Source organism: Lagenorhynchus albirostris, chromosome 18 (genome assembly GCF_949774975.1).
Source record: "Lagenorhynchus albirostris chromosome 18, mLagAlb1.1, whole genome shotgun sequence".
NCBI lineage: Eukaryota > Metazoa > Chordata > Mammalia > Artiodactyla > Delphinidae > Lagenorhynchus > Lagenorhynchus albirostris.
In genome coordinates, this window is record NC_083112.1 from 45,498,464 (window position 1) to 45,512,822 (window position 14,359).

The 14,359-nt window shown below is 34.0% G+C and overlaps 1 protein-coding gene across 1 annotated transcript in view; it reads right to left on the reverse strand.

The window, feature by feature from the left end:
• Positions 1 to 14,359, reverse strand: part of DACH1 (dachshund family transcription factor 1) — a 415,227-nt gene that overhangs the window by 88,001 nt on the left and 312,867 nt on the right. The gene's annotated exons all lie outside the window — the stretch shown is intronic.

Genomic DNA, 14,359 nt, shown 5'->3' on the forward strand with positions numbered 1-14,359 from the left:
TTATAAATAGGTACTTATATTTAACACTTACTTTTTTTGAGAATATGAATTGCCTTCCACTACTTTTAAAAAGAGGTTAAAAGTTGATAAAAGTAGTAATGTGTGTATATTTGCGATACACATAACTGATAAAATAAGTTTTCATTTTTTAAATATAAGTTAAAGTAAGTATCTTATAGTTATAAATTACTGAAACCAAATCACTTCCTTTTTTTGTTTTGTAACTTCAGAGCACCTTGAAAAGTCACAGATTATATCTCTAAGAATTGAGGTAGAAAAGTTTAAAGAACTTTGATAACTTAGATGTCATGAGAATGCCATAGTAAATCAGAGGTGAAATAGCATTCTATTTGAGTCTAAATGAGTCCCTGAAAAGTTGATATTTTCTTCCCTAACAGTCCTTCATCACTGAATATGGGAAACAATTACAATGAGAGGCATGTGAGCACAGTCTTTGCCACTGGGCTTTCATAAATCTTGCCAGTTCCCAGTGAACAACACCAAATATGCAGCTGAGGAACATTTGGTCTGGCTTACATTAACATATCACAGCAGTCAGAAGTCATTAAGTTTTGCCAATGATTTGAAACAATTTTTCCCATTTCCAAAGTGATTTCTTTTTTGGGAGGAAGAAGGTAGTAAAAACTAAAACAAATGACATGAGAATGGAAGTTACTAACAAAAAAAAAATGATAAAGGTCTTTGAACTGCCTTTGGTAAATTTGTTAAGGCTTTTTAAAAGAATCCCTTCACTCTTACACATATCATCAAATAATTCAAGATGGTGCATACCAATTTCATGGCAAACAACGATTCAAGTATAAAAATGCAAATATCATTTACCATGAATTCTTTGTGAATTTAAACATTATAAATTGTAAAGCTGATCAACAAAATTTCATGGTAAAGAAGAGCCCAAACAGTGAGAGGTCCGTGTACAGCAAAAAAAAAAAAAAAAAAAAAAAGAATAGCCCAATATTTTCAGTTAAAATTTTCAAGGAGATTAAGCACAGAAATAAATATATTCTGGTTTGTTTTCCAAAGCTCAGCAATGATACAGAGTTCATACAGACATAAGAACATGAACAAATTGTTTAGAGCAATTCAGTGATTATACCAGAGTATTTGAAGTGATGGATGCAGATGATGAGACTGTAATTTAGAATTCAAATTAATACATTCATCTATTTATGTTAATTCCATCAACTGTGTGGTATGTCTTCTCTTCAAGGAGTAAGATTGCTTCAGGAAAAAGAAGGTTTCAGAAACAGAATCCATGATTCCAATTCCAGTTTCCCTGCAGGACAATTGTGTCACCCTGAACAAGTCATTTAACCTCCCAGAACCTCATCTGTAAAGTAAGGATAATAACATCCACCTTGCAGCTTACAGTGAGGATTAAAGATAACAGAGAAAACTCAGTAATTGTCCCACATTATATGTTCTATAAATGGTAGCTATTAATACTAATATTTTTAAAAGTCAAATTAGTGTCTCTACTGTCAGCATGTACATTATGATGTATTCTCACATATAGTGAATTTTATTAATTGTCAACCATACCACTAAGAAAAGACCTTTTATCTTAATAGATAAGTGATAAAAGAAATTTATAAGCTTACCACAAGTAAGACTGGAGTTACTGAAACAGAGGGGGAGGAATAAATAAAGCACTTACTATGTGCCAAAGGCTGTGCTTATTTTACTATGTTTTTTCATAAAGTGCTTCAAACAATATTTAGATTTAGATATTTCTATTGGTTTATTATTATACCTCTCATAATGCAGCAATTGGGACTTAGAGCCAGATCCACCTGCCTTGAGGTCTGTATTCTCTCTCTAATGCTATGTTCCTGGAAAATGACTTTAGAAAATATTTACTAAAGACTTCAGAAAGCTTTATAATATATTATTTTGTCAAAGGGTATAATCTAGCTGCATCTACATATTACCATTCATTTTAAATGCAAGTTCAGCCAATCACAATTCCTTAATTACTTGATATTATAAAGTTTCAAAAAGTCTGCATTCTCCTTGTAAGTATTTTACTTTCTTCCCAAGGATCAGATCTAAAGTAACTGATACTGTAGAAAACAAACATTTTGGGAAACAAAATTTGGGGACCAGTATTTTAGCAAAATGGCCATTAGAAAGCAAGCAGAGTCACATTAACAAGGTTCAATTTATACTCAAAGGAAAAGACTTCCGTATATAGATCTTTTCTATCAAATTACTTAGGTTACAGTTAAAAACAATATTTGCATTATATTGGCTCTTTCACTGTTACAGATTTTTTTGAAATAGCTTTTAAATAAAATTAGAGTATACTATATTAAATAAATGCAAAACAACTAAATATTGCAGACGAAAAATTGAAGTAGTAAAATTTGAATGAGTAACACAACACAATTACGGAAAACATGTAAAGCTTTTCGACTCTGTGTGCCTTGGAACACTAAGGAAAAACTAATGTTATTTGTTTTACTACTTAGAGAAGGGCCTGGAACAACAAATAAACCTCTCCCAATGCTATATATCAATTCTAGGGCATGCTACCCTCGCAGAAAGGGAAAAATATGTTCTGATCACTGCCCCTATGTACTCTTTTTTGTTTGTTCTATAATTTTCTAACTTACGTGGTTTGGTAGTGATTGTTTTAAAATATATATTATTTTATTCTCTTCTTTAATAACACCTGAAAGTTATCCTATATTCTTTAGATGAAGTCAAATTTTTTTAAAGTTACTTAAATTTTAAAAGAGGTTACAACGCTGTTCTTTGTAGGAAAAGGAAAAGGGTTGGAGAGAAACTCTAGGGAAGGGGTGAGCTTGAAGCCCACTCTTAAGGTAATCACTTGTCTGTAGGTGCCTACTTGCCTTCTCAGTGTCACTTTACTTGTTTCTTTTGCTAAAGAAGCTCTTAAATGATTAAAGATCTCTAATGATTTCACAGAGGGAAGAGAAAAGAAAGACGAGCAACCCATATTTCCTGATCATCTTGTGGTTAAAAAAATAACAATAAAAACCTTAATATTAGAAACTAATACTTTGGGGCTTCCCTGGTGGCACAGTGGTTAAGAATCTGCCTGCCAATGCAGGGGACACAGGTTCAAGCCCTGGTCCAGGAAGATCCCACATGCCATGGAGCAACTAAGCCCATGAGCCACAACTACGGAGCCCACGAGCCACAACTACTGAAGCCCACATGCCTAGAGCCCGTGCTCCGCAACAAGAGGAGCCACCGCAATGAGAAGCCCGTGCACTGCAACAAAGAGTAGACCCTGCTCGCTGCAACTAGAGAAAGCCTGTGCACAGCAATGAAGACCCAACGCAGCCAAAAATAAATAAATAAATAAATTTATATAAAAAAAAGAAAGAAACTAATACTTTGACATCATAGCATGTCATGGGATTGACATTCAATGCATATTTGTTGAGTAAGTAAATGCAGAAAGGTAAAGACAAATCAGATTTTTCATTTGTAAAAATAATTTTCATTTCTTCTCCATTTTATTTTTTTTTAATAAAAGGATTTCATAAGGTAATTTCTAGGTTGGTTTCAGACTATCATTTTTCAGGTTTTTTTTTTCTTCTTCTTCCCTTCTTATGATCAACATGAGGGTGGAGGACAGAGGAAGATGTTAGGAGGTGTAAAGTGAGGTAGAAAAAAAATACATAATAACAATAACAAAAATAAGATAATTATGTGTAGGTATCTTCCTCTTGTTAGACAATAATACCAGGCATCCTGTGGATATGAACATTTAGACATCTCTTTATTGAGAGAGGAGTGCTTTTCTAGCTTTCAAGAAAAGTTATATAGTTTAACAAAGAATAAGTTTTATGTGAATTTTTTGTCTTATAAATGTTACATTTATTACCCATGTATAAATATACATTGTTAAACTCACTCAAATTATTTCAGAACATAACTGAATTTCAAATACACTGTGTTCACATTCTCCTAATGAAGGAAGGTCTATGGAGGTGTTTACAACCTTATAAACAAAAAAGAGATGTTTGTCCTTGCATAAACATATGGGAACTGAAGAAAAACTCAAATGGCAAGTCATTAAGAGTTATGCAACTGTGGATGAAGACCTCTAGAATGAATTCTGAAATTCCCTAATCTCATATTAGATAAACAAAGTGAAACTCTGCTTAATAAATGTATTTGCATAATGAGATCATCATTGTTTCTTTTTTAAAATATTAACTCAGAAACAGGACTTGGCCTGTTAACGCCTGAAATATTAAAACATAAGAAGAAAGGAACGGATAAACAAAAATCAGCCCTTGAGATAAATACACAAAGCTAACGTTATAGGAAAATATGAGTTACATGTCTAATGATTTTAAGTAGTTACGTTATAAGTGTTGCCATTTTGTGTGCTTGTTTGTTCTCAGAGGTGTTGTACTCAAAACGGGTTGGTAAACGGAAAACACAGCCTTATGACTTGAAGACCTCTTTTGAATGCCTGTTCCATGATACTGAGTTTTTAGGTCTCACTCTTAAAATAAATACAATGTTTTTATATAGTTGTTTTGATGAAGAACCATATTAATATAAATATAAGTGCATGCTGTGTCTGGCATATAGTAGGTACTTAATAAATTCTTGCTGTTATTGTAAGGATCATTTTCCTCTTTCATTCAGAAAGCAGAAAATAAGCTAATCATATTATTTATTTATTTATTTATTTGCGGTATGTGGGCCTCTCACTGTTGTGGCCTCTCCCGTTTGCGGAGCACAGGCTCCGGACGCACAGGCTCAACGGCCATGGCTCACGGGCCCAGACGCTCCGCGGCATGTGGGATCTTCCCGGACCGGGGCACGTACCCGTGTCCCCTGCATCGGCAGGCGGACTCTCAACCACTGCGCCACCAGGGAACCCCAGCTAATCATATTATTGAATCACTTTTTATAAGACCTATGACAATGAAACAATGATAAAGTCCTTGGTTGAACATTGCCTGTTGTTAAGTCTTTATACTGATATTTTTGCCATTTTGTAAAGACAATTTAGCTGACAATAGTTCTTTGGGGTTTTCAAATATATTGCGTTGTAAGACTATGTTATTAAAATCTATCCCTGGAAGAGAATTTTGAGAAAAAGATATATTGCCTTTCAATTTAAAAATTGGTTTTAATTTTAGAAATACTGAGAGAGATGAAAAAAGTAAAACAAATTATGAAAATTTTAAATCAGTTTACTTTTTCAAATATTTATACCCCACTTTCTAACATTTACTATTTACGTGTTAAATTGTTCCACCAAAAGCAATCTAGAGGGGTGTCTCCAACACCAACACAAAGTAATTGGAAAAGCTTTACCAGAATAAAAACTAAGAAGTCTGTCCTTCACAGTACTTAATTATGAAAAGCTTACACTACCGACAAAAGATGAGATTTTGGGAAAACCTGAAAGGAAAAGAAAATCTCTAATATGTTCATAAGCTTAAAGATTTCTAGTATATAGTAAGCATTCAGTAAATACCAATTGACTTCCTTCTCCTTCCCATTATTGACTGAATCATGAGGATAATAATAACTTTAGGAAAAAATGCTTTTGTCTTAATAATCCATGACAGTAGCCCTAATTATCTCTTCCACTTTGTATTTGCTTTAGTACCTCAAAATAATTGGGATATATGTGATGGTAGCAAGTTATATATTAATATATTTCTCAATTAATTTTATTTTGGGGGTGTCAAATGGAATTTACAAGGCTCTGCCTAATTTCAAATAATATGATGCACTTTCCTATATATCAGGTATATTATATTCAGAAAAATTAATGGCAAGTGAATCCAAAAAACACTGGGAGACATTTTTACCCTATTAGAAACAACATATTTTGAGTTTACCTACTTTGATGAGTAAACTACTGTTTTTAGAGCAACTAGTCAGAAAAGGTGTTTGAAACATTTTTTTTTTGGAAAAATACAAAAAGCGATACAGTAACTTTTTTTTTAATGGTTAGGAGAATCGGAGAATATAATGGAAACTCTGAGTCACAGAAAAGCCCTTCAAAGCATATTTCAGAAGATTTTTTTTTTCTGTCTTTTCCACTAATTGCAGTTAGAGCAATTTTTATTCCATTTCCCTCATCAGACTATTTGTAGGTCAGCATCCAAAGGAATAAAAGAATGTCTCATATGTAATTCCTTTTATTTCAAACTAAAAATTATCATGAGAAAAGAAAAAGACATAAAATAGTAAAACAAAGTCAAGAGAAAACTCCAAGCTTGACCATTACTTGTTTGCCTATTTTTCTCAGTGCTTCAAATTAGGCTTAAGCACTATGATATTGAAATCATTATTAAAACTTGGAGATTTGGCATTAACAGATATACACTACTATATTTAAAATAGATAAACAACAAGGACCTACTCTATAGCACAGAGAACTATATTCAATATCTTGTATAATGGAAAAGAATCTGAAAAATAATATGTATATATACAACTGAATCACTTTCCTGTACACCTGAAACATTGTAAATCAACTATACTTAAATAAAAAAAGAAAAAAAAAAACTTGACCACAGTTATTTCAAGACCATATTAAATTCAAATATGCCACTTTAAGTAATCTCATTAAAATTAGTTTAAGGGTCTTTCCAACACTTTTTTCAACATTTTATACAAGAACCCCTTCTCTCTCTCTCTTCCCACCCCACCCCCACTTGCATAGAAAGAAAGACTCACATAAACACACTAGAAGCTTGGTCAGGAAATTAGACATCTTATCTTCAGGTTTGCTCAATAAGGACCAATAACCTGGGCCTGCGGCACTCTTCATGATAACTGCCTTTACAAAATGAAATTTTGACTTCTTCACAGCTTAGCTACAAGAAGACAGTATCAGTGGACCTGCATTTCTGTGCAATATGAGGGGTAGTAAAAGATTTCAGCATCTGACAGGGGAAAAATGAAGAACTGATAAAAAAATCTTTGAAATGTTCTCTCAATGAGAGGCAACATATTTTATGTGGATTTACATTTTTATTATTGTTGACTTTCTTGATAGACAGAAGGTATACTAAACAGGGAACACATAAAATGATGGAAAAATACAAACATCAATAGCAACAAGGAAAGGACCAGAATCTTTCAAGAAATATTTATTTGTTTTTAAGATCTAATTATCCTTGATATCTTAACTGTGTGCTTACTTTGTTGATGGATTTGGAATCATTGAGTAATATTTATTACCTTAATAATATCTACACAAATCATAAAGAAAAGGAAAAAAATTCTTGAATTATATATTGACATTTTACTTCTAAAATTAGCCAAAATATCAACACCAGATCTTTTAGCTTCTAAAGGGTAAACGATATTTTGATGGTTTCCAAAGTCAGGAATTGCAGCTATGTAGAATGAAAAGAAATAAACAGCATCTAGATTTTACAATAAAATATTCTAAATCTTAGATTAGGAAAAAGAAAAACTTCTAAAAGAGCCAGAGGATGATGAAGTAATATTGATGATGATAAAAACTGTAAATTCCATTGTTATATAATGTCATGAAATATTAAAGTTACAACCCATATTTTTAATAGTGTATACATACTATTTGAAAGGGGAAAAAGTTTAAATTTATCACTTAAATGAACCCACTAAAATAAAATTGTGCCTTTACTTTGTTTCTGTCTGTAAGTTTTCCAAAACAAATAAACCTGCTGAAATTCTAGATAAATTATCTAGATACGTTATAGATAATTTTCTTTTCCTCTAAAAGAGGTGAGAGGACTTCCCTGGTGGCGCAGTGGTTGAGAGTCCGCCTGCCGATGCAGGGGACACGGTTTCGTGCCCCGGTCTGGGAAGATCCCACATGCCGTGGAGCAGCTGGGCCCGTGAGCCATGGCCGCTGAGCCTGCGCGTCCAGAGCCTGTGCTCCACAACGGGAGAGGCCACAACAGTGAGAGGCCCGCATACCGCAAAAAAATAAAATAAAATAAAATAAAAGAGGTGAGAACAACAAGCTAAAAGAAAAGGGACAAGAAAACTTTGACATCTTAACTCCAAGAACAATACTTAACATATTAGAGCATCTGTATGTTTCTTAAAATTATTGTAGTAAGTATAAAATATTTTATGTAATTTAATTTTATAATGCAGAACAATGATCTTTAGAAAACCAAGCTTAATATTATCAATATATTAGTATCTTGTTATGTCATAATATTGTACAATGCAAAATTCTGATTAAAATTTGGTGTAAGAGGGCTTCCCTGGTGGCGCAGTGGTTGAGAGTCCGCCTGCTGATGCAGGGGACACGGGTTCGTGCCCCAGTCCGGGAGGATCCCACATGCCGCGGAGCGGCTGGGCCCGTGAGCCACGGCCGCTGAGCCTGCATGTCCGGAGCCTGTGCTCCGCAACGGCAGTAGGCCACAATAGAGAGAGGCCCGCGTAACGCAAAAAAAAAAATTTGGTGTAAGAAAACCTTAAAGACATTTTCTTCTAGACATTGATTATATTTTTAGATGTTATAGACATAATAATGGGCATCTATCATGTAAATTTTCTTTACAAAATTAAAACTCCCAAATGGTTTGTACCATGCTTAAGAACTTACAACTAACATATTACTAAGATTTTTTACTATGATTTGGAAAATTTTTATTAAGTAACCAATCAATAATAAAGTAGTGAAAATGATTATCAAATTTTGGTCATGAAAAAATGAGACAGTCTCAGAAAACTTGATATGGAAATTAACAATACATTTGCTTTATTTTATAGACATGGTAAGTTCCTTAACAGGTTCTGTGGATTACAAAACGCTAAAATTAATTCAGATGAATTTTTCCCAAGTTAGCGCTTTGATGCTGAGTATATTTTGCTTTAAAATATTTGCTATGAACACTTAAATGGCTTGGTTTGCACTTTATTTACTTTATTGAAGTCAAGATCGCCAATCTTCACTTTTGATAACTTCCCAAAATACATTAAACCTTAATAAAATCTTATGGCAACTGAAAATATTTGTATAAATATTTTGAAGATTCAATAATAATCTAAAGAAGTCTTTAAAAGTGTCAAACAATGGTTTAACATTTTCTCCCAAGTTGGCTAGAGGGAAAAGATGCATTTAAATGTACACATTTTAGTTTGTTGGAGAGTTTCTTTATAAAATAATGAGTGAAAATTCTGCACCAAAATTAGAGTTGAAAATGGTTAAACATGGTCGTTAAAGTATTTTTCCTTGAGTGACTAATGCCCATATTTGTTTTATTTGATAAAGAATTTTATTTACTCTCATTTTAAGGGTAAATGATTAAGGGGAATGTATTGATTTGATCCTCCTAAACTATATTCTAGTGAAAATTTAACAAATATAGATGTAACTAAAGTTAACATTCCGTAAAAAAAAAAAAGAAAGAAAAGAGTGTAAGTGATAGTCTAAGTTAAATGGTTTTTAAAATTAGTAAATTTACTAAAAAAGTCGATTTAAAACACTTTAAATATTTTTAGCAGGCGAATCCTTTTTCAAGTGAAATTTTATCCCTAAAGTTCTAGGCAGAGCTACTTTGGTTAAAGGATTAGTCCATGGAATGCTGTGATCTCATCTCACCTCATTCTTGAGACATCCTCTCCTCTCAAAACCTTAGGGCTTAATGTAAAGTACTTAGAAAACTACTGACAGTCAGTGTGCTGTGGGAAACAGAGCATATGGGAGAAGAAAGATATTTATCAATCAATTTCTTGACTGCATTTTCTACCAAGTGGCTATGAATATAAGTATTTTAACTTTGTTGTAATTGTATGACAAATGTCATTCCTCAAATCCAAGCTTAAGCATGATATGGAATGCATTCACTTAACAAATACTTTGAGTGTTTTGTCTGTATGGGCACTCAACTGCATGATGGGTTGAAAGTGGTAACCCTCATGGACTTCACAAAAGGCTCACACCTCAATGTAAGAGACTCTGATTTCTCTTTTGCTATCGTGCTCTCCATTATTAAATCTCCAAGCAAACCCATTCAGCACCACTCCAAGCAATCCATTTCTCTCCATTTTAATTGCCAACACCTTAGTCAAAGTCACCAGCATTTCTCACCTACACTCTTTAACAGCCACTTAACTAGTTTCTTCTTCAATTTTAGTCCTCCCACCCCATTATATATTTGCAGCACAAAAGCCACTTAAAATTATGTCATTCCCCTGCTTAAAATCCTCAATGGGTGCTTAAGAAATACAAACTTCTTATCACAGAGTACAAATGATCTGGTACCTCCCTACCTTCCGGACTCCTTACCATGTTTTCCACCTTAATCTTTATGTGCCAGCCACCAGGTTTCATGAAGGCTCTTTCTGCTCAGGGCCATGGACCTGCTTGTCCCTTTGCCTAAAATAACTCCCCTCCCATCTCTGGACTTTCTCTGGCTGCCAGGCATTGTCTTGTCATTCAGACATCAGTTCAAATAGTACCCCAGAGAGGCCTCTTGGGGTCATCTTTACTCATAATGCCCCGCCCTGTTCTTATCACATGACCCCATTTTGTATTGCTCATAGCACAAAATACCATTTGATATTCCTTCATATGTTCGCTCCCCTAGTAGTTGTTCGCTTGTTTATAGTTGACCTCTGATGAGAAGATAAACTCCACATTTACAGAGGCTTTTTTTTTTTTTTTTACATCTTATTCAGCACTGTGCCCCCAGGAGCTATCCCAGTGCTTGGTCCTCAGGCTTCAATGAGACCCATGTCAACTATTTCTTAGATGAAAAACCTTCTTCATATGCACTAAATTTCTTTCACTGTGCTTAAGGGTACTCTAACTCAGTGTGCCCTCCCCAACCTGCCTCCCTTCCATAATCAGGAAATCCTTATATACAAAGTACTATACTATATATAACATAGACAACTGATAAGGATACTGTATAGCACAGGGAACTCTACTCAGTACTCTGTAATGACCTATAGGGGGAAAGACTCTAAAAAAAAAAAAAGTGGATATATGTATATGTATAACTGATTCACTTTTCTGTACACCTGAAACTAGCACAACATTGTAAATCAACTATATTCCAATTTAAAAAACACACACACACAAAGAAATAAGACCATTTCAACTCCCCTGATTTTAGAGATAAGAAAGAAAAAAAAAGTTCCCTTTCCCTAATTTTTTCCTAAGTACCCTTTAAAAAAATATTTGCAAATGGTTCTGAAGAACCTAGGGGCACGACAGGAATAAAGACGCAGATGTAAAGAATGGACTTGAGGTCACGGGGAGGGGGAAGGGTAAGCTGGGACCAAGTGAGAGAGTAGCATTGACATATATACACTACCAAATGTAAAATAGATAGCTAGTGGGAAGCAGCCACATGGCACAGAGAGATCAGCTCGGTGCTTTGTGACCACCTAGAGGAGTGGGATAGGGAGGGTGGGAGGGAGATGCAAAAGGGAGGAGATATGGGGATATATGTATATGCATAGCTGATTCACTTTGTTATACAGCAGAAACTAACACACCATTGTCAAGCAATTATACTCCAATAAAGATGTTAAAAAACAAAAAATGAATAGTTGTTGGTAAAAATAAAGGGGAAAAAGGAGAGGAGGGTGAAGGAAAGAAATTTCAGGAATGTCTATGTTGTTACAATGTCTACTTCTAAGGAGAGATACAACAAAGCCTTCAATGGCTCCTTCATACTTAATCATTCCTTCTTTGATGCCACCTTGGATATACTGTAATTGTTAGATTTATCACACTATAATTTTGTCTCATGTTTGTTTTCCTTATTAGAAATTGTGCCCCTTGTGATGCCCTGTTCCTCTTTGTACCTCCAGTATCTGGTATGATGCCTGATGCAGAGTAGCTGCTCAATACATATTTGCCGTTTTCTAGAAATGTACAGAAAATGCATATATTTGTGTATATATATGTATATTTATATATTTCCATCAAGCTCTTCCTACTGAAATCATAAATACATGAGTGATACTAGCGTTTTCCCTAAATATACCCCACAAGAATCCAAATCATTTTATGCATCGGATATGCCAGCTTCTGAATTTTCATTGAACCTTTTCCTACTTCTCTAGACCTGCAAACATAACCACCCATCAACTGGATGTCAGGGTACACTATTGTTTGACCTTTAAAGATAGATGCCCCACCCAAGGCCACTGCTTTTAGATACTTCACATTGATTGTTTCTCAAGGCTAGAGTATAGAAGGAATTAAAATAATACTAAGGTTAAAAATCTAATTATTTGAACTTTTAAGATAAAATACCTGAAGCTATCATCAATTTCATCATTTTATTAGGAAGGAGATAAGTGTAGTTCTATGAGTTTTTGTTTGTTTGTGTTGTTGTTCTGTTTGTTTTCCTCCAAGGAGAATTACTTTATGCAAAATTGATTTTGTCTGCAGTGTTTGAAGAGGCAGGAGTGACAAAAGAAACTTTGGAAGGTCCTCCCTACCTATATAAGAATTCTGAGCAAGGAAAGGGATTAGAGAGAACACAGATAAGAGATTGTGAACTTGGAAGGAAACACTGACACTCCACTTACACAGAATCATGTAATTCCTGTAGTAAGTTAGATATTTCAATACTACATTTGAAGTGACTAACGAACGTTGGGATTTAGTTTGAATGGTATAGAGTGAATGTATTTCTCACTAGTACATTTTACTCCTCTGAAGATATTAAATAAGAACCATGTAATTAATTCCATGAGACCATAAGACGCAGCCATAAACTCTACAGTGGCTAAAGAAGACTCTAATATCCAAAAATGAGGGAATGAGGCTCCTGAAGATCTAAAAAGAGAGGCGGGACCCATGAAAATAGGTCCTGAAGAACTGGGATAATGTGCTGGCTTTCTTTAACACTACATCTGTGGGAAAAAAAAAAGGAACCTCAAGTGCTAAGAAAATCAGCAGTCTGAAATAAACAAACTTTCACATGAATTTCCCCAGAGAAAATTACTGGGGAAAAATCAACCTACAGCTGAAAATCAACCTGCAGAAGTTTCTGAAGATTTTTAGAAACTGCAAGCTATATCACAAATTTAGTTTAAAAAGAAAAATCTTTAAGATTGACTGAAGTTTCAAGTGTTAGGAACCTTTCTTGCCTAAGGAAGTCTACTTTTATTTTGTTTTAAATCAAAATTTCAGCATCAAGTTAAACATGTATTTGTTGCATTTCAATTTTGTTTAATCTTTCCTGTCCTTTTTGAAGGAAGACCAACTAGGAGGTGAAAGACTTGTACACTGAAAACTATAAGGCGTGGATGAAAGAAATTTAAGAAGATACAAAAAAATGGAAAGACATTTCATGCTCATGGATTAGAAAAATGAATATTGTTAAAATGTCAATACTACCCAAAACAATCTATAGATTCAATGTAATCCCTATCAATATGGCAATGGCATATTTCACAGAACTAGAATAAGTAATTCTAAAATTTGTATGGAACCAACAGAGACCTTGAATAGCCAAAACAATACTGAGAAAGAACAAAGTTGGAGGTATCATGGTCCCTGATGTCAAACTACTACAAAACTAACCTCATCAAAACAGTATGATACTGACACAGAAACAGATATCTCACACCTGTTAGAATGGCTATTATCAAAAAGACAAGGAATAACACGTGTTGGGGAAGATGTGGAGAAAAAGGGACTCTCATACACTGCTGGGGGGACTGTAAATTGGTGCAGCCACTGTGGAAAACAGTATGGAGTTTCCTCAAAAAATTAAGAATAAAACTACCATATAATGAAGCTTTTCCACTTCTGGATATTTATCCAAAGAACATGAAAACACTAATTTGAAAAGATATATACACCCCTATGTTTACTGAAACATTATGTACAATAGGCAAGATATATATGGAAACAATCTAGGTGTCTGTCAATAGGTGAATGGATAAAGAAGGAGTGGTATATATGTAATACAATGGAATACTACTCAGCCATAAACTGAAATACTGTTCAGCCATTTGCAATAACACAGATGGACCTAGAGGTTATTACACTAAACAAAGTAAATCAGACAAAGAAAGACAAACGTCTTATGATCTCTCTCATAAGGAGAATCTAAAAAAAAATTTTGTAACTAAAACAAAACCAACCAACAAACAAAATGAAACAAAAGTGAACTCATAGATGCAGAAAACAGATCAGAGGGGAAGGGGGTTGGGTGTGGGCAAAATGGTTGAAGGGGTCAACTGTATGGTGATGGATAAGAGCTAGACTTCTGGTGATCGCTTTGTAGTATACACAGATGTTGAATTATAATGCTGTACATCTGAAATGTATATGATTAAAAAAATTAATAAAATAAAAGGAAGGACTAACATTGTTAACAGTGTAATCAAAGAGTTTAAATCATTT